This window comes from Chelonia mydas, chromosome 15 (genome assembly GCF_015237465.2).
Source record: "Chelonia mydas isolate rCheMyd1 chromosome 15, rCheMyd1.pri.v2, whole genome shotgun sequence".
Taxonomy (NCBI): Eukaryota; Metazoa; Chordata; order Testudines; family Cheloniidae; genus Chelonia; species Chelonia mydas.
This window is the reverse complement of record NC_057856.1, coordinates 16,161,490-16,180,484: the sequence shown is the minus strand read 5'-3', so window position 1 is coordinate 16,180,484 and position 18,995 is coordinate 16,161,490. Positions and strand designations below refer to the sequence as shown.

Below are 18,995 nucleotides of genomic sequence, written 5' to 3'. Positions count from 1 at the left end.
AAATTATTTTTTTTAACCCAAGTCCCTTTTTTGTTGTTGTTGTTGGTGGTGGTGGTACAATCACCTGGAGAGAAACAACGTGTTTCTTTTATGTTCTGGTTGATCGAGCACTTGAATCCAAGTCCCAGGAGTAAGATAACCGGCTGACTAGTTTAAATAAAAGAATAAGGCTATGCCTACACGACAGCCTATGCCGACAAAACTTATGTGGCTCAGAAGCATGACTATTCCACTTTCCTAGTAATGTAAGTTACACCGGCATAAGCTCTCGTGTGCACAGCACATTGTCAACGGGAGAGCTTCTCCCACCAACAGAGCTTCTGCCGCTTGCGGAGGTTGGGTTTTTTTATGCCGACGGGAGAGCTCTCTCCCATCAACACAGAAAATCTTCATCAGATGCGTGGCAAAGCCACAGCTCCACCGCTGCAGCGCTGTATGAGAGACATGGCCTAACTCATGACAAGCCCGTGCACATGGAAACATGGCACCGCCAACCCCATCCTCAAAATGACAGAGAGGGAGAGAAGAAGCAAGGCTGACGAAGAAGGAAGAAAACCCTTACTGGGCCTACAGAGTAAAAATCCCACCAAGGGATTTTTTCCCTCAGGTCCCAGCCCTGCAAAACCTTACGCACATGTTAAACATTAAGCTTTCGATAGGCCCCTGGACTTCCGTGGGACTGCTCCCTTGCTTAAAGTTAAGAACGTGCATAAGTGCTTTGCTGGATCTGGTACTAAACTGGTATAGCTTCCTTCCACCCAAAGACTGCTATAAGCCCCTTGAACATTTGAAAATTAAATCTTTCTTCTTAACTACAGATTTTCCTTTACTGAGTACAGACATCAATTGGTCATTAATTCTCTGCACAGTGTTCTTTGGACCTGATCGTATTTGGGATGACTGGGAAGTACTCCCAGTAGCGCAGCACTCCATAATTTTTCTTTAAATTGTTTGAATTGTTTATAAAATCACACGCAAAGACTTAGAGGGGCTCTCCAAACCCACTTTGCACCACTCTGGAAGTTAAAGGGGGCCATAAAGCAGGTGTCTATGTAATACCTGAGTGGTTTAAAGGAGCCTTTATGTCAATGAAAATCAGGCCCCAAAAACAGGTCAAATCTGAGAGCTTCAAAAATTTGATAGCATCAGTTAAATCAGAGGTGGCAAACTATGGCCCACAGGCCACGTCTGGCTGGCGGGACCATCCTGCCTGGCCCTTGACCTCCTGGCCAGGGAGGCTAGCCCCCAGCCCCTCCCCCCACTGCCCGCCCCTTCCCCACAGCCACGCCACCACGCAGGTAGAGTGGCTGGCTCCAGCCAGGCGGCGCGGCTGCTAGTCCTGCCACTCTGAGGGGCATGGTCGGGGGCGTGGGGGTTGGATAAGGGGCAGAAAGTCCCGGGGAGCAGTCAGGGGACAGGGGTCGGTTGGATGGAGCAGAGGTTCTGGGGAGGCGGTCAGGGGACGGGGGGTTGGATAGGTGTGGGAGTCCCAGGAGGCCTGTTGGGGGCGGGGTGTGGATAGGGGTCGGGGCAGTCAGGGGACGGGGGAGTTGGATAGAGGGTGGGGTCCCAGGCAGGCGGTTAGCAGCAGGGGTCCCGGGAGGGGGCGGTCAGGGGACAAGGAGAGGGGTTGGATGGGTTGGGTGTTCTGAGCGGGGCAGTCAGGGGGCAGGAAGTGGGAGGGGGCCAGGCTGTTTGCGGAGGCACAGCCTTCCCTACCTGGCCCTCCATACAGTTTTGCAACCCCAATGTGGCCCTCGGGCCAAAAACTTTGCCCACCCCTGAGTTAAATCCTGTTACCATGATGATTTCTGATCTTCACTACCTCCCATAATATATCATTTTAAAACCTGTTCACTGCCTGTTTTTACAGTTACTGTAAAAAGAGCAAAATTCCAAAGTCTTACTTCCCAAAGTATTATTTTTCTCCTGCAATATTTATTATTATTATTATTACTTTTGCCATAGAGAATCTCATTCAATTAGTCTGGTTTTCAATGGAGAACAGATGAAAGGAGAAATTCAATCAAATCCTTAGCACATATCAAAAGCGTTTTCACACCACACATCCCAAGAAGGTTTCCCAAAAATAATAAAGTAAAATCAAGAGCTCAAATACTTCACCCAGCCCAACAAATGCAGATTATGCCTGAATTTAAAGGGGAAGTGAAATGATTTTTCCTTCTACTCACCTGCCAAGTCCTGAGAGCTCAGGGCTCTGTGTTTCTTTCAGCACTTGAGATCAGAAACACCCAAGGCTGAGTGGAGAGATTTCTCCTTACACTGGTCTTATTCATTATTTGTGAAGTGCTGACAAATGTATTCAATGCTCTACACTGCACATAAACAGTCCCTGCCCCAAGGAGTTTACAGTCTACAGCCCTGATCCTGCAAGTTGTGCTATGTGGGAGGATCATCACCGATTTCAACGAGCCCAGTTCAACTCTGAGTGGCAGTTTTTAATAGACAATCTTTCCTTTGCTTTTAATAAGAGATGGATCAGGCCCAGTCATATTAGAGGTATGATTAATGATTGTCGGAGAAAAGCAGAGTCTTGGCACGTATGGTAAGGAGCAGAGGAAATGATTCTCTCGACTATTTTGTTTTTAAATACATTTTTGTAATGTTTCCATATAGTACGATTTGGGATCTCAGACAGCTCCCTTCCTTTTCACTCTACCTTTCAGCCTCGCAAGGCAGAGAGAAGTAGGCAACTTCTGCTGCCGGGGGGATTGGCAGCTACTGTAAATGCGAAGGCCGGGGAAAGCGGGAGAAAGATTTTTTTTTTTCCTGGAATTTGGTGCTACGTTTTTCACCTGCTCCATCTTTCCATTTTCTGTGACGTTCTGAGGGCCCAAAGCATTCCCACGCATAACTTGAGCAATTGACTTCGCATCCAAAATACTGCAATTTCCATACATTCCGTGTTTGCGCCAAGTTACTATGTCCGCCCCCTCTGCTGACCGCAACTTGTGGAGTGGAGCGCACAAGCGTTATAGCACAATGCACTGAGTCACACGCCTTATAATACATGAAGAACAGACATCCAGAGACGCAGGGGAGGACAGAAGGAGCCAGGGATATAATCACTCTGGTACCATCCCCAGATGAACCATGGAGCTCTGTCCCGCATCCTGCACATGCCAACCAAAGCAGAGCGTTGGCTTTAAACCTTGATAAGGGCTATGTGTTGCTATTACACCAGAATGAAGGGCCTCCAGAGTAAGTCTGGGGTAAGGATATACTGGCTTTTATTATAGCTGGGCAGCAGAGAAACCAGCATGTTTCCCACCAGGATCCCATGGTGTGCCCAAAGCCTGCCTGATTTATACACTATGGCTCCAAGGGGAACAGAATAAAAACATGCCCATTGGCATGTCCAAACGACACTGAAAGGAAGCAACAAACCAGTCTCACCATACAGTAGACAGATTAAGTGGAAAAAGTACATTCTAAACCCGTCTCAGTACAGCCAAGGACTATAGCTCATGACTGGGAAGTCTCCAAAGGTTCAGGGTTCAGATGCTTATCAGAGCTGCGCAGGATCCCACCAGGCCATGCCGCCCTTTGCTCATCCCCACGAATCTCCCCACCACTTCCCCCGCCCTACCTGGTGTTGTCTTCTTGCAGGGAAGGACCAGTTGCCTCTTATCCACTTCTGGCATCTTTGGAGGCCGGTTTTCTCTCTCCTCTGGTGTCCTCGTGGGGAGTTTCCAAGTAGAGCCAATGCTGGTGTTCAGGTGGAATGGGTGCTAAGCCCTCTTCCATGCTCCAGCATAGAACTGCTTCCTGAGGCTGCCACCGGTAGTTTATCCAGCTGGCTCAGAGACCACACCTAAAATGCAGTCACTCCCTCCAGGAGAAGAAGTCAAAATGGCTGTTAACCCTCCTGACCACATGAAGTAGCCTCAGCCAACCAGGAAAGCAGAATCAATACAATGTGATGGTGACCAGTCACAGCCAATCAACCTTTTAGGAAATGTGAAAGCTGACCACCAAAACGTACTAGCGCCAATTTTCAGTCGCCCCAGCCCAACATTTTACATCCACCCTTCTGCTGAGAAAAGGCTAAAAAAAAAATGAATACAATTGTTTCTGTTTCACGAGCATTTTTAGGGGTCGCAAAACACGAAAACTTTGACAAAAACAGTTTTCACTGAAAATTAGTCACCCAGCTCTCCTCAAAACACTGCCGGGGTATTTAGTGGGGCTGCAACTCTGGCCTACAAGACAGAACAACAATATTGACTCCCTTTGCAGGGCCACATCTATATGATTTCAATAAAATGTAGGCCTGCTCTTAAATCAAAGCTAACAAAAAAAAAACCCTAATTGCAGTTACTGAAGGTCCATTTACTATTAAAGACCAGTTTAAAGGGTATTTTAAAATCCTTTAGTACCCCTCCACCAGCTACAGTAACCCCTCAGAAATTTGAAACTTAAATATCTTTCTTCCCTAAGTTTTTAACCATCCCTCACTCACACACCCCCACGCCGGTTTGATCTGTGCTGGGCTATTAGTTGTATATTTGAATTTTCAGTAAAAACGAGTGTTCTGAGGTATTTACTTTGAAAAAAAATTTTTTTACAAACACAAAATGTGTGGCCTGCCAACTATGCCAACATCCCTTTAATATGCAGCACAGTTGTTTGGGAACCCTGGGTCTACCTAGAAGGATGTTACAACTTCTAATCTGTAAGCACCTCCATCTGCAGTCGTCATCTCAGGACCCGGGGCTTGTCCGCCTCAGGGATTTTTGAAGTGGTGCATCTCCACCAGAGCAACGGCCCGGTGTAGAAGCCGTGTGGAGGCGTCACTGTGAGGCTTGTGGCAGGATGATTTACCCCACTTTCAAACTGGGGAGAGTCACCCTAGAAAAAGCCTGGCTTTGCATCAATGCAGAGCATCTATGCTGAGGATTTGCACAAGTGTTGTCAGACCAGTACAAACATCCCTAATGCAAACTAGAACGCAGCCAGGGCTCTGTACCCCAATTGTGCAAATGAGACAGAGGAACGCTTTTAGCCTCCCTCTCCACAGTCAGACCTCATTAACCAGGATCACTTTGTTATGCTCTACTTCTAGCTATCTTAGGTCAGATTTGTGGTCAGGAAGGAATTTTCCCCCAGGTCAGAGCGGCAGAGACCCTGATGGATTTTCACCTTCCTCTGCACCGTGGGGCATGAATCTGAACTAAAGTAAATGGTGGAGTCTCTATATGGTGAAGTCTTTCAATCAAGATTTGAGGACTTCAGTAACTCAGTCAGAGGTAACAGGCCTATTGCGGGAGAGAGGTTCTGTGGCCTGCAGTGTGCAGGAAGTTGGACTAGATGATCATGATGGTCCCTTCTGGTCTTAAAAGTCTGTGGGTCTAATTCTACAACCCCCATATTATAGTTTCTGAGCATCTCACAATTGTTAATGTATTTACCCTCCCAACACCCCTGTGCAGTAAGGCAATGCTATTATCCCTATTTGACAGGCTGGGAAGTGGAGCAGGGAGAGAAAGTGTTTGCCCGAGTTCACACAGGATGTGTGTGTCAGACCAGAAAATTGAACCAGGGTCTCCTGAGTCCCAGGCTCATGCTCTAACCACTGGGCCACCCTTCCTCTCTACTTCAGCTCATGATTCTTAAAAAACAGAGCTGAAAGATCAAAAATCCCAACGAAATTTTTTGTTAACATTTCAACAACAAAAAGGAGTGGGGAAAATCCACAAAAATTGTTTCCCCAGTTTTTCATCCAGCTGTTTAACAGTATGTGTCAAAAAGAAAATCTATAAACAAACGAACAAAATGCTTTATCTAGTGTCCAGCTTCCTGGGACCAAAAGGCCTTCATGCTTACATCAGTGTAATTTCATTGACTTCAATAGATTTACTCCTGATTTTCCCCTATGTAAACAAGAGCTGCGTCAGACCCAAATTCTCTAATGTGTTGGTCAAACAGTTCATCGGGAAGGACCTCTTTTCTCCTGGACACTTTTCACCCACTTATCTGCTGTAACCCTCTGAGATACAAGCCCGGTATCAGACTGGTTATTAGCTAATTAGATAGACTCAAGCCATACATTTCCGATTTGATTTGAACACTAACATTCATTGATTTTGGTTCATTTGATTTTTGGTTTATAAATACACAGGCCTGTTGCAAAATGCAGATCCAGATCTTGGACACTCCCAGGGGTTGTGAGTGCTCAGATCCAGGATTTGATTCCAGGTCCATCCAAAATGTTGGCAATATTGTAAAGGAGAAAACTGGAAGAACCGTGAGCTTGCTACCTTTCTTCATAAACCCTGCATATTCCACAGGGAGACTTGCAGAGTCCACATTTTTGCCATCTAGAAATAATCCCCTCCTTTTATATTTCTCTCCACCCCCTCCCACTCTCTCATGCTCCCAAAAAAAGCTGTTTCCAGGCACAACTGGTTTGAGAAACTGTGGATTATTCTGTTAAAATTGCTGACTTTGGGCTTGGGACCATAAGCCAGTTTGGGACAATCCCCTCTGGTCCTTTCTCCTGCTAATTTATAGCAACATTTGTTGAGACAAGGAGTTATGGTCTGTAAAAGGCCTGCTGTCAGCCTCTCATAAAACCCCAGCACCCTGTCAAAAAAGGGCCGGAGCCTGGGAAGAAAGTTTCAGCAATGATCAGCTGCTTTCCAGATGGGTGGCCTTCTACGCAGCGTTCAGTCCCCAAGGTCCAATAAACCAGCCCTGATTTTGCACTTTAAAAAAACAAAGATACAAACCCTCCTCTACTTTCTGTTAGGGCTTTATAAACACACTCCCAGGCTCTGTGTCAAATTTATTAAGGAGAAAATAATTCTGTTGTCTCCCTCTCTCTCTCTCTTTGCATACATATGCCCAGGCTTCTAGCTCCTAGAAGTGGAAGGGAGAACCATACCATGATTTATAGCCCTTTGAGTTGTTTTCCCATCAAAAACAAAAAGAGGGTGGCAAGCAAGTCACTGAGTTGAGATATTGGCCCCCCAGGCATAAAACCACCCACAGGAGGCAATGTTTGTTCTCAGTCTGGTATAAATTCTGTGCCTGGTCCTACCTCTGCATCCCAACACACCACAAGGATGTGGGATCAAATAAGAAAGAAGGCTACATTGACTGACTCAGGAACCAGAAAACACTGCATTTTGCACCAGACAGGGTGCAGTTGACTTTGAGTCTAAAAAGGTTGACACCTCCTCTGTAAAGCGTTTTGAGATCAACAGATGAAAAGCACTGCATAAAAGCTAAGGGTTATTATTAGTGCATCTAGTCCAGCCCCCTGCCAGGCAGGATGCTTCTCTTCAGTACATTTATCAATGTTTCCTTCCGTCTAAATTTAACTATGGCAAGCAACGGGTCTTCTCCCTCAGCCTCTGGATAATTATTCTACCAGCTAACAGAGCTATCTATGTATCATAGAATATCAGGGTTGGAAGGGACCTCAGGTGGTCATCTAGTCCAACCCTCTTCTCAAAGCAGGACCAATCCCCAGCTAGGTAGGTATGTGTAGGTACTTTTAAACCTTGCCCATCACTGTGGTAGAGGAGTGCAACCCAATATTTTCCCTCATAGTCAGCCTACATTATCCCATTTCATCCCATTATCGCTCTTTATTGTGCTGATTTCCTCTCCCCTCCTTCAAATTAAATCCTGGCCCCACTGAAGTCACTGGCAAAACTCCCATTGATTTCAGCTGGGTCAGGCTTTCATCCATGGTGTTACCCTGTGGATAACTGGAGAGGACTGCTATGGCCCCTGCTCTTTAGCCAAGCCGTACATATTTAGCTCTCAGTCTTTTCTTATCAGCCAATGCCTCCAACCCTCTAACCTGTTTTGTTTCTCTTCTCTGGACTCCCTTCAGCCTGCAGTTAGGTTATTCTTTATAGAACACTATACATGTGTCCAGAACTGAATATGCTATTCCAAGCGCGGCCAAACCAGAGCTATGGCCTATCGCCTCCTTGCCCTGCTTTGCTCGATAAAAAGCATCACACTGAGCACCCAGACGTTCAATTCTGTCTGGTAGCAAGACATTGCTTCTAGCTTGATCCTTCAAGGTGCGGGGCACTCTGGCCTCCATCCAGCAAATAAATTAAACATGCGCTTAACTTCACTCATTAGGCCTACTGGAGTCAATGGGGACTACTTGAGCGTTTAATGTTAAACGTGTGCTTAGGTGCGTTGCTCGATCAGGCCTAGAGGGCTCAGCTCTCCAGCTTTGCACAATCTACCCCTTAGACTGAAATGTTTTTGGGAATAAGAACTATCTTTTTGTTACATGTGTACAGCTCCTAGCACAACGGGGCCTCGATCCCTGATTGAGGCATTTACGCAGTATTGCAATACACATGCATAATAAATACAGAACGCTGGCTAAAAACTGCTGAATGGTTCTCACGGAACTCTTGCCGTTTTGAAATAATTTGACCAGTTGGTCAAAAAGCAGGAACATTTTCATCAGTTTTTCAAAAATTGGAACGGTTTTGAGCAGCTGCAATAATAAATGCATGACTCAGCTACCAGAACAGCACAGAAGGGGAGAAGTGGCCTCTCAGACGAACATCACCAAAGCCTTTTATTTGTGTAGAGTATCAGGGTGTCTTACAGAACGCTAAAGAGAGGCAAGAGTAAAAAAAAAGAATTAAAGCAAAGGTAATGACCTCTCTCTCTCAAGCAGACATTATTATATCAGGATTATGGCACCACATGAGCTGTCAGTGGAATATAAATATCCTAGGCACTGAATCTGCCAACTCTGATGTGCGTGCTTAACATTACGCACATGAGTAATCCCACTGAAGTCAATCAGATTACTCGTGTGCTGAAAGTTACACATGTGCTTGAGTGCTTTGCTTGATCGGGGTCAGAGTGCTCAGCACCTTGCAGGATTGAGCCTTTCCCCTTCCTCCCATTTCACTCAGTTTGGACAAGGGAAACAAAATGATTGTTGTATATTCTGGTTCGCATGCACTAGCACAATGCTGCAAACACTGTCTGAGAAAGTTTCCATCCATGTAAACAGTTTTCATGTCAACCGAAGCCATGAAAACATTTGTATTCTAATATTTTGTAAAACCACCTATTTTAAAACTCGGTTTTTGACCTAAACTACCTAACAATATCCCTTTAATACCCTGAATCTGTGTGTGCATCCAAACAGAAAATAGGAGTAGAGGATTTTTTTCTGTTTCATTCATTACATGCCAAAGCAGTTTACCAAATATTGGCCTGACCCTGCCAACAATGCTGGGCATAGCACTTTCTACTATAAGCAGACCCATTGATTTCAGTGCACTACGTCCAATACTAATTGTTTGCAGGATTGGTCCCCAGAGAAACCAGTCCTGCGATTCTTATTCAGGCAAAACTCCCTTATAGTCAATGATACTTTTCATAGATTCATAGTGTTCAGGGCCAGAAGGGACCATTAGATCATCTAGTTTGACCTCCTGTATAACACAGACCATTACATTTCACCATTATTCCTGTGTTGAGCCCAAAAACTTGTGTTTGGCTGAAGCTTATTTTCCAGAAAGGCATCCAATCTTGATCTGAAGACAATCCACCTCTTCCTTAGATCGTTTGTTCCAACGATGAATCACCCTCGCTTTTAAAAAATGTCTGCCCTATTTCCAGTTTGAATTTGCCTGTCTTCAGCTTCCAGCCATCAGTTCTTGTCAACCCTTTCTTCACTAAAGATTTGATATTTTCTCCCCAGGAAGGTTCTTAGACACTGTACTCAATTCACCTCTGAGTTTTCCTTTCAACAAGCTAACCGGATTGAGCTCTTTAAGTCTCTCACTGGTAAACAGGTATTTCCTCCAGCCCCTGAATCGTTTTCATAGCTCTTTTCTGCACCCTCTCCAATTTTTCACCATCCTTTATAAAACAGGGACACCAGAACTATTTGCAGTATCCTAGTATCAGTGTCACCAATGCCACATACAGAGGTAAAATCACCACCCTACTGCTACTTGTTACTCCCCTATTAATACACACAAGGATCACATTAGCTCTTTTTGCCACAGCATCACACTGGGAGCTCATTTCAATTCCTTGTTCACTATGCTCCCCTAACTCCTTTTCCAAGTCACTGCTTTCCAGGATACAGTCCCCTAATCTGCAGCCATGGCCTGTGGTTCCATTTTCCTTGAGGTATAAATTTTGCATTTGGCTTCATTAAAGCACCTTTTGAATGAGCTCAGATGATCAAATTGTCCAGATCGCTCTGTCTGACTGCCTTGTAAGGAAAGAATAAGGTCCTCAGGAATGGCTCTAAACACATACAGTCAAGTGCTGAATGCCTTCACTTCCTGGGAGACGGGTGATAAACAACCAGCAAAATAAATGCAAACTCACAAGACTGTGTACATCTAAAACCAAAAACATCCCCAAGTTTTGCCCATCTCTAATACCACCCTATTCATTCCTAGCCTAGCATTTAGTCCTCCTATGAGCATGTACACTTCTGCAGGAGAGAGGTGATGCATCCCTTGTAGTTTCTCTTTAATATCTAATTTAAAAAATCCAGACACCTCAGAGTTACTCAGGGTGAAATTCTGGCCCCACTAAAGTCAAAGGCAAAACTCCCCTGGACTTCACCAGGGCTAGGATTTCACCCTCAAACTCCAGGATTTGGATTGATTTTTCTTTGAGAGCTCCACAGCGATTATCCCATTTTCCATCAACGCAATATCCGTCAACATCAGCAACAGCAGCCGTGTTTGGTACAGCCGTGAATTCTCAGTGGAAGCCTATTGGAACTTAGCAGTGTTGGATCAGTGTTATTACTGCATTTTTTTTATAGGCATAACATTCCCTCATTAGATGTGTTGAGAACTAGAGCCCCTTTGCAAAGCATTAATGCCTCACAGCCATCATTAATAAGCTGTTACCGCTGAGGTTCAGGCTTGCCACAAAACAGTATTAGCAATTACTCCCATGCAGCTTTGCCCGTCTACAGTATTTGGCATAGATATTAAGTACAGTAAACGGGAGATTTCCAATGAACTGTCGTCAATCCTGTGCTCTATCTAGAGTGACTACTGGAAGCCAGAAGTGTTTAAGCAAAGCTAGATAAAATCTGCAGGGCCCAGTGTTGTTTCTTTCTGGCTTCCTGCAAGTAAACAGACGTGTTTACAAGGGGCTGTACATTAGCATCAATCATAAGGCCATTTTGTTTACAGTAGAGGAATTTCCTGCAGGCTCTTGCTCTCCTGGTTTCTTTCTTTTTGTATTTACTCTTGTTCAAATGCAATTTAAAGAAAGCCACAGGTTGTCCAGACTGAATGCAAAATGCTACACACTGAAATCTGAACTGGGCTATAATTCATGCCCAGGTTTATCTGGGCTTTTTTCTTTGTTAATTAACACATATTTTACCTTTAAAAAAAATCCAGAAACCACTGCCCAGCCCTAGCTGATTCCTCTACACTTCACAGTGAGAAACTGCATTTTTTTTTTCTGAGCAAATGTTGTCATCTTCAGGTCTATAGAATATCACAAGAGAGAAAAGGAGAAAGAAGATGAGGAAAGTCAGCGGATCTTCTGATAAGGACTTAGGGTCTGATCCAAACACCATTGAAAGACACAAGTTGACTTCAGTGGGGTTTAGATCAGATCCTACAAGTATTCCTTTTCTTTTTGCCGATACAGACTAACACGGCTGCTACTCTGAATACTGCAAAGTAGTAAACAGGAAGGCATTCTGCCCCAACTCAGGACTGTGCTAGCCACTTGGATTGTACCCTTAACAGACCGAAACTCCCTCTGACTTCAATGGGAATTTGGTTTGATCAGGATCACAGAACGTGGCTGTAACATATAAGAATTGGGTATTGTCCCTTTAAGTATCTTTGGAGCCCTCTAATGGGCTTCCCTGTCTTCTATCACAGGGTACACCTACATTTTGAGCTGCAGGGTGTAATTCCCAGCTGGAGGAGGAGACATCACCGCACTAGCTAAACACAGAGCACAGCCACTGCAACACGAGTGGAGGACGTGCCTAGCATCTCAGCTGGCACTTGGGCAGCTAGCCCCTCTTGCCACGAGTACCACTGAAGCTGCCCTTCTATGGTTAGCGCATGAGCTCGAGCCCAACGCACGCGGGTATATCTCCCCGAGCGGGGCATGACCCCTCTGGTGCCACCATGCACTTGATGAACTATTCCTGGATGAGACAGCAATAGATAAACCCTTAAAGAAAAGAGTCAACCAGCAAAAAGATAATGCCCTCAGGGCCACTTCTCTCCCAGCAGAATGCAAAAGGTTTAAACCTTCACCCACAGCAACCAATCCGTTCTCCACCTGCCAAAGGGGCAAGCAATGTGCAAGGGTTTTTATTGACTAAGCTGTTTGCCGTCAGTACTGATGGGTAGCGTGACTGATCATGTTGGACTGAGCCTCCTGCTGTTTTATTACCCCTGGTTTGAGTGTAGATGCGTACAACAGCCAGGTGCAGCTCCTGGAGACAGGCAGTTATTTGCCAGCCCAGCGGAGAAGGGAGTGATGGTAGCTCCTCTCAAAAGGCTGATTAGTAGGTGTAAGAGGGTGTGCTGAGTTGGGGCTGACTCAGCACCCAGTCATTCCAGGTCTCACCAGTATACTTCAACTGGGAGCTGCCTGAAAGGCAGACAGTTGGCTGAGGAGAGATACAGCTGAGGTGCCAGTTAGGTGAAAGTAATCCCACACGCACAAACACGCAGCAACTGGCACAACATAAGCAGACAGGGAGGATGTGGTAGGGAGCCTGAAAGAAGGTAGAAGTAGCTGTTGCTAATTCTGTGCCCCTTGGCCCAGACGCAAGTAAGGGAAACTGGCTAGTGACTGTAAATCACACGTAACTAACCCTCCAGGCTGTGGCCTGCTGAAGGGATAGAATAAAGCATGATGGTGGCTTAGAACACCTGCCATTGTGGTGGTCCGTTACCGAGGCTGGAAAAGACCTGCGGGGGACCAGGATGATAGAGTTGTGATGGGGTATGCAGGCCCTGTGCAATGTGAGGAGAGGAGAAGCCTAGAGTCCAGGTACTCAATGGTATTTAGGTACCAAACTGCCCTTGACAATCTGGGTCCAGAATGCTCTGCATGAACAGGGGAGGCACCCTCTGTGTCGGCCCTCTCCGCAGGGGGCTCAGCCAGGAGGAACCGGAGCAGGGGCCAGCTGGGCACGGGTGCTTAGAAGGAAGGAGGATCACAAGGGTGAGGTTGGGGAGTTCTCATGGGGCCACTCTCCATGCTGATGCCAATGTACTGTGTGACCAGATGTCCCAATTTTATAGGGACAGTCCTGATTTTGGGGGCTTTTTCGTATTTAGGCACCTATTACCCCCCACCCCGTCCCGATTTTTTACACTTGCTATCTGGTCACCCTATCAATGCACACGCTCTAGTTCATCAAAGAATCTGGCCCAGCGTACCTCCCTTGTCAACATCCACTGCCAAATGCCAGCTAGTCAATACACATCTATGGCCCAGTCAGGGCTGGGCTGGAAGAGATGGGGATTTCCACGTGGGACATCTTTATTCATCTCCAATGATGTTTAACTCCATAAATGTACGAACCCCCAAACCCATTCAAAGCGTTACATCACCCGGAGGCAGCACACCCTCATCTCCCTTCCACTGCCTCTATGCTCTTCCAGTTCAGTGCCATCTGCTGGGTCTGGATTCAGCAACGCAAGCAGGCCAGCCAGCCTCCAGTTCCATCTTGCTGTATCCCCTCTGAGCAGTTTCCCCCTCTAGGCAAAGGAGGAGAAGGTTGGGCCTTGGCAAAGGAGAAGGAACAAAACTTCCTGATTCTCTGATCCAGTTTACAAAGACACATCCTGTGGCACATCCGTGTGTTACAGGTGCATAGAGCCAAGAGACACGTCTGTTAGCAGCACCTTCAACGGGCACATCCTGCTACATGGATACTTGGCGCTGTGGGGGTAGTGTCAGACGTTAGCAAGTCCTGAGCTGTCTCCTGGCAGGTTCCCAGCCCCTGTTCCTGCATTCAGCACTAGCTGGCCTAGGATAGAGTCTTTACATCCCCATATCCCTGTGGGTTTTCCTCTCCCATGCAGTGCCCTTTTCCTCATCAGGACCAAGGGTCCCCCATTGCTTCATGCTGTCAGAGGACTGCCAGGTTCACACTCACATTGCCATATATTAACCCAGGCTTACTGACTGGCAGGATAGTGAGGGCCAGCCGGGTTGATACATCTTAGCACCCTGGCTGCTTCACCGTGCGAGCCAGTACTGTTTATTGAGAGGCTATATGCTCAGTGGGTAGGGGACTAGACAGACTCAGGAGACGTGCATTGGATTCTTGGCTCTGCCTCTGACCTGCCGTGTGACTTTGGGCAAGTCATTTCACCTCTCCTGCCCCTTGTCTACTTAAGCTGTTTGAGGCAGCATGGTCCAGTTGTTAAGGTGCCTCCTGGATTCGATTCTCAGCACTGTCACAGACTTCCTGTGTGATATTGGGCAAGTCACCTAATCTCTTTGAGCCTCAGTCCCACCTCTGTTAATGGGAGCAACACTCCTTCCTGTTTGCCTTGTCCAGGGGGCCAGAAACTGGAGCCACTGGTCAGGCCAGAGTCAGGAACCAGAGCCAAGGGTCAGAGCTGGAATCACACAAAAAAAATCACACAAACAACATCAAGGTTGGAAGGGACCTCAGGAGGTCATCTAGTCCAACCCCCTGCTCAAAGCAGGACCAATCCCCATTTTTTGCCCCAGATCCCTAAATGGCCCCCTCAAGGATTGAACTCCCAACCCTGGGCTTAGCAGGCTAATGCTCAAACCACTGAGCTATCACTCCCCCCCAGGAACAGGGCTGGCGCAGGACTGGAGCAAGAGCAATCCCAGCTGTGGGCTAAAGCACTGATCAGGCAGTGACCTGCTGCTGAGCTTAAAAGCAGGCCTGGTGGCTCCTCTCAGCCAATCAGACAGGCTGGTCAATCCGGTGGTCCTACTGCAACTCAGCTGAGCTCATTAATTTGACTGGAGGCTGGGCTGGCTAGGCCAGAGGCTCAGTGCTTGCTCCTGAGAGCAGGAGGAATGGGAGGTGACCATTTACGCGTCAATCAGCAACCCCGAATCCATGCCTGTAAAATACACTCAACAGAATAAACATCAGGGTTGGCTGATGTATTCAGTCTCATGCCACGACTGAAGGGAATGCAGCTAAGGAAAAGCTAATCACATTCTCAATCAGCTGAATAATGCAACGCCCGTTATGACAGGAGACACATAGCCGACACCGATCGCTACACTCAGTCAATGTCAGTGTCACCAATGCCTTCTTGGAATACCATAACGAAGAGCACTAATTTGATTCTTAATACTGCCTCGCCTCAGGACCCATTGCTATTGGTCCCGGGACATACTGAAACGATCAAGGACCTTTATCACCCAACCCCTGCAAAAAATTTCTCTTAAGGGCTTTAAAGACTAGCTGTGTAAAGAGCGCTTTGGGATGTGGCTCTGACACCTAGGCAGGGAGGTGCGTTTGGCCCCTGCGTTCCAGCCTGAGTCACACCTTCAAAGGGCTGTCTGCACAGCTATTTTTGAGAGCGCTGGCCCGATGCTGTCAACCCGGGTTGGGAGGCTCGCTGACACAGGCCGTGTAGACATATCCTTAAAGAACCTTCCTCGGGGCTTGATCTTCCTCTCAGTAAAGGCAAATGGCAAATCTCCCTTAAGCCCTTAGAAAAGATAACTTCTCAGAGGCACAAGAAATCAGAAGGATCCCTAAGTAGCTAGCTAGTGCATAGCAAGGTGACAGGTGCTTTAGAAATGCCATCGATTAGACAGCTGGATTACATCAGCTGGAAGAAGAATGAAGCTCTTTGAGGCAGGGACTGTCTTTTTGTTCTGTGTTTGTTCAGCACCTCCCAGAATGGCTTCTAATCCAGGTCTAGGGCCCGGAGGTAAAACAATACAAATAACAACCCACCATTCTGAAGGGCTGTCATTAACAAGGACACTCCAATACCCCAATGTTCAGTCTCTGTCTCACGTGGCTCGTATTGGCCTTGCATTGACTGGCACTCCCATCCTCAGTGGGGTTTCAGAAGGTTAATTTGTGTGTTTTTTAATTGGAAGAGTGTTTTCCTGGTCATTTGCAAATTATAGCATTGAGAAAAAGGCGGCGACATTTCACACTTTTTATGGGATGCTTTTCACCACTAAAACACAGCCACTTCTGGGGTGGAATGTGGCAGCTCTTTAACAATGCACAGGAACATTATGCAACAGTTTAGGACAGGAAGTGAAGGATACCTTGTAATTTGGAATGGACCTGGAGACGGCTTGTGTTACAGTAGCACCTAGAGGCCTCAAGGGGTTGGCATGGAAGCAGAGGCACAGAAATTTGAAGCGACTCGCTCAGGGTTGCACACCAGGTCAGCAGGAGCGTTGGGTACACAGGAAGTACAGTGATATGGCCAGACTGTGTCTTTGAGGGAGGACAGAGCCTCCTGGAGCTGCCCAGCTTGCACAGCAAATGCAGCCACTACAGCACCCCTTGGGTACGCACAGCATGCATTGCCCTGCATGGGGAACACGGGCATGACACTAGGAGTGAGGCAGATGGCTGGAAGGCATGCCTGTACTCAGGCGAGAGGAGAGACTGCAATTGTGCCTGTCCTATAGGACGCCACAAAGTCACACGGATATGGAGGAATGGCTCCTTGTGCCCTCCCGCCTTAGCACACCCATGGGAGGACAGGAACAATCGTCTTCCCCCCTCGGACAGCTTGGGTTACTCACGTTGTGAGAAAAGACCCTGTCCTTGGCCAGAAAGATAAATGAGTTACAACTGGGGGAGTTATTCACGTTTAATGCATAGTAGGAAGCAATTGGATAGCAAGAAGATATCGGACATCTTCATTCTTGTCTTCTCTTCATAAGAAAGTCCCCATAGCAATGTAAAAAGGTTTGAATCCCAGGTGCTTTGGTCTCCCCTGCACATCAGCGTCGTTTTCTGGGAATGTTTATTTAGTAAATGCTCAGTACCAAGGTTCCTTTATTCCGTGTGTATTAACACTCAAACCTGACATCCCCTCTGCAGGGGCAGCTTGGGCAGATGTTAGAGACCCAGGAGAGAGCCCAGTTGTGATGATATTACAAGGGAGTCAGTCCATTTGGATTGCCAGCCAATGTTGCAAATAAGTAAAAACAACATTTTAAATCCTCTTTCCCCCTTCACGATTGATTAGATTCTAAGCATGTTATAACATGCTTCCTGGTCCCCCACAGCTGGGTGGGTTTATATCATGTGCTTTAGAACCACACAGATCATCATAACAGATTCCACAATAGGCCCCGGTTCAGCAAAGCATTTAAATACACAGCTATGCCCCCCCACTGAAGTCAATGTACAAGCTAAGCACACACTCACGTGCAGTGCTGAATAGGAGTAGACGGCTGCAAAGACAAGGCTTTGGGTCAGGCCCTGATTGCCACTTATCAAACTCCTATTCCCTCTGCCAAGGCACAGGGCTCTGTCCTGACTGCCAGGACTCCACGGGCGGGGAGGGAAGAGGGATGCTCCGCTAATGCCCTGTCCACCAGCCCACAGTAGCAGGATGTCGTAGATTGGAAGATGAGGCACACATTTTTCAAAAGCGGCCTCTGATTTTGTCTCTCTCTTTTTAGGTGCCGAGTTTGGGACAGCTCACACCTGACTTTCAGAGGAGCTGAGCCACCTGCATCTCCCATTGACTTCACTGTCATATAGAAGGTGAGTGGAAGAAGCAAGATGAGAACCAGGATCTTCTACTGCCCAGTTCTCTGCTCTAACCACTAGGCAATACCTCCCTTCTTCCCTCTTTCTCTGATACTCTAACATAAAAAAAAAAAGTCACTGGGAGCAATTAGTAAAATAAAATCAACAGGACCAACACCAGGTTCATACAGGATATTCTGTTCATTTATAAAAGGAACTTTCATTTAAGAAGTCAGCCAATCTCCTTTTATCCTCCTACAGCAACTCATTTTACATGTCCTCCATACCGATCCCCAATAGCCATTGTAGGGCTTGTTAAAAAGACACTGAGAAGCATCTTGCAGCTGTCAGTCTCCACTAGGGAATCAGTTTGTGTCACCCCAGGTGCTCCTCGGGAGACAGTGAGATCCAAACAGGCTATGCCTGAATTTTACACCAAACCTACTCTCTATCTAAATTACTGCGTTTATCTTAGACACGCCTGAGAGCCTAATTAACAACATGTCAGCACCAGCCACTGGCAGGAAAGCCTTAACTCCTTGGAACACAGACACCAGCTCCTTCTATAGCTCACGGCACCCTTCCTGTTTCATTGACTTGTCAATTGTCGTTACTTCAACACAGTGCGACCTGATGTTATTGACTCTCAACATGCTGGCAGTGGTGAAAGAGCCTGTCCTTCTGTGAGGCTCCCTTTTCGGTTGGTGGCGCTTAGTGGTTACAACTGCTCTTTAGATAATTTTCAATTGCTAAAGAAGACATGACAGCAGCAGACCTTTGAGTCTCTTAGGGAGGATGTCCAATTAGCTTGCTTTAAGGAGTCCCACAAGAATTGCAGAGAGAACTGCTCCTTGGCTGCGCAGTGGGCCAGCAACAGCACAAGCATGCAGGCAATCGGTGTTCATGCCCCATTCCCTTCTCCTCAGGCAGGCAGGAGTTGTGGAAGTGTAAGGCCAGCCCCACACCAGGGGGTTGCGCACCTGAGAAGATACATCCAGCAGGACACAGATGCAAAGACCAACCATTTAAGAACCTGCCGAGTTTCCTCCTGGAGCAAGGAGAAGGAATGCCTCATACAAGGAAGAAATTGCAGAGGTAAATGAGCAGAATTAGTCTATATCCCATAGATGCCAAACTCTCACATCCCACCACCTTCCTCACCCCACCCCACCCCAGAACACCTCAAAGCTGTTCCTCGGTTTTGGTCACCCTCCCAGTGAGCTCCAGACTCTGGAGTCTTTGCTATTCTTTCTACCCCAATTGTCCTGGTAAT

The 18,995-nt window shown here is 46.8% G+C and overlaps 1 long non-coding RNA gene across 1 annotated transcript in view; it reads right to left on the bottom strand.

Annotated features, from left to right (window-relative positions):
* The window catches only part of LOC114018246, a 255,971-nt gene that overhangs the window by 191,927 nt on the left and 45,049 nt on the right, over positions 1 to 18,995 (bottom strand). Inside the window, exon 8 of the long non-coding RNA XR_006286062.1 lies at positions 3,611 to 3,853. This is a non-coding gene — a long non-coding RNA (uncharacterized LOC114018246). The remainder of the gene's footprint in view (positions 1 to 3,610; positions 3,854 to 18,995) is intronic.